Below are 2,775 nucleotides of genomic sequence, written 5' to 3' on the forward strand. Positions count from 1 at the left end.
GGCCCGCCCGTTCCCCAGACCTGAATCCGATTGAACACATCTGGGACATCATGTCTCGCTCCATCCACGAACGCCACGTTGCACCACAGACTGTCCAGGAGTTGGCGGATGCTTTAATCCAGGTCTGGGAGGACATCCCACAGGAGACCATCCGCAACCCCATCAGGAGCATCCCCAGGCATTGTAGGGAGGTCATACAGGCACGTGGAGGCCACACACAATACTGAGCCTCATCAGGAGCATGCCCAGGTGTTGTAGGGAGGTCATACAGGCACGTGGAGGCCACACACAATACTGAGCCTCATCAGGAGCATGCCCAGGCGTTGTAGGGAGGTCATACAGGCACGTGGAGGCCACACACAATACTGAGCCTCATCAGTAGCATGCCCAGGTGTTGTAGGGAGGTCATACAGGCACGTGGAGGCCACACACAATACTGAGCCTCATCAGGAGCATGCCCAGGCGTTGTAGGGAGGTCATACAGGCATGTGGAAGCCACACACAATACTGAGCCTCATCAGGAGCATGCCCAGGCGTTGTAGGGAGGTCATACAGGCACGTGGAGGCCACACACAATACTGAGCCTCATCAGGAGCATGCCCAGGCGTTGTAGGGAGGTCATACAGGCACGTGGAGGCCACATACAATACTCAGCCTCATCAGGAGCATGCCCAGGCGTTGTAGGGAGATCACAAAGACATGTGGAGGTCACACACTACTAAGCAGCATCTCCTTGTCTTGAGGCATTTCCACTAAAGTTGGATCAGCCTGTAATTAGATTTTCCACTTTTGATTTTGAGTATTATTCCAAATCCAGACCTCCATGGGATATTAATTTTGACATTTACATTGATAGTTTTTATGTTTTATTGTTCTCAACGCCTTTCACTATGTAATGAATAAAGATACCTTTAACCTCTTTGCGCACCGTGCCATACATATACTGGTGCACGTGAATAGAGCAGACAGGATCCTACTTCATACATGGTGGGTGACTGCTGTTATAAAGTCGGCACCTGCCTTTGACAGCAGCGATCGGAGATAGCTCAGATCGCTGCTGTTTAACCGCTTAGATGTTCAATCACTGACGGAAGCATTTAACTGATTAGTTCCTTTTCCAAAGTCTCCTCACTCTGACATGCCCAGGCTGGCTTGTCATTCTCAACAAAGAGAAACCTTTCCCCTAAGATTCCAATCTTAACCTCTAACCCAGCCAAAACAGGTGTCATGCTTTGCACTGATGAGGGACAACACTCCAAAACACTGTGTCTGCAGATTGAGACTCTGGTTTGGCTTTTATACTAAGTCACATGGCAAGGCTCATTAAAGGGTTGATATTGACTTGTAGGATTGCTACTTCCAATAGGTGGCGCTAGGGTTGTAGTCCTCTTCCTCTCTGAAGAGGCAATTTGCATATTTAATTTCCCAGAGGAGCATGCATAGCGTATAAGTCTCCTCACTCTGACATGCCAGGCCTGGCTTGTCACTCTCTACAAGGAGAAACCTTGTCCCATAGATCTCATCTCTCCCAACTCAACACACTTGCATGGTGCCAATTGGTAGAATGGCAGCTGAATTTCTACTGAAGGCCCCCGTCACCGTCATCTTCATGTTCCTATGAACTCCAGCTTGCAACTGGGCTTTTTATATATTGGTAAACTGGCGATATACTGTGTATTGTACAATTGTTCAAACAAAGGATCAAGTCCCCTCGGGGGAGGGGAAAGGTGCTACAAAAATGTGAAAAAAAGTGTTAAAAAAAACCCCTTCACACCAGTCTCTTTCTATCCCCAAAAATAAGCATATTGAATATTTCTGTGAAAATCAAAAAGCCAGAATTATATTGTTTTGGTCATCTCATCCTTCCCCAACTCTCATCAAAAAATGGTATAAAAAGCTTTCAAAAAGTCGCATGCATCCCAATAAAAACGACAGTATGGCACAAAGTCCTAATACAGCTCCATTGTCAGAAAAATAAAAAAGTTACGAGAATTGGAAAATGGCAACTGATCAAATTTTGTTTTTTACACACTTCTGAAATATTTTAAAGCACTAATATATATAAAAGAAACTATCCAAGCTTGGTATCGCTACATTTGTACTGACCTGGAAAATCAGGTTGCTAGATCATTTATCATACAATAAACGTAAACCTGAAAAAACACAAAACGTAATAGTGGCTGCTCAGCAGACTAATTTTTTTTTTTTTTAGTTCACCTCTCCGTTGAGAAGGTATTAGCAATCAAAGTATTTGGCACCTAATGAGTTAAAACCTTCTTGAACTTAACAAAAGTTATCAGACAGTTTTCTCTGGGGGTGTGTACTTTTCCCTGTATGCTGCTGACCAATCAGGAGCAGGTAGGCACACTGGAGAAAGGACACGCCCCCCACCATAACTTAGAGCAGGTCTCTCAGTGTGTGAGATGTAATGATACAGCTTTGATCTCCTGGTCTAACCTCCTGCATGATTAGAAAATGACGGGAGAAGAGCGCAGAAGGCTAATACTTTTCAAATAAGTTCCCTGTGGGGGAGGGGGAGCCGAGTTTAGCTGTGCCACATTACAAACCCTTCTATCAGCTCTCCTCTGAATGCAATGTCAGCTTTGCTGTACTGCTGCTTCCCCCTCACTGCCTGTCCCGAGATGAGCCAGTTTGCACTTACGTCTGTTTTGCACACAGCAACTTGTACTTACACTGTAGTGAGATCAGAACAGTGTCATTATTTCATCACTGTTCTAACTCCTCCTGTGTGAAATGTAACAACAGCCCTGATGT

This window comes from Phyllobates terribilis, unplaced genomic scaffold, assembly GCF_046119375.1.
Source record: "Phyllobates terribilis strain yellow unplaced genomic scaffold, ASM4611937v1 Scaffold_1__5_contigs__length_1240528914, whole genome shotgun sequence".
NCBI lineage: Eukaryota > Metazoa > Chordata > Amphibia > Anura > Dendrobatidae > Phyllobates > Phyllobates terribilis.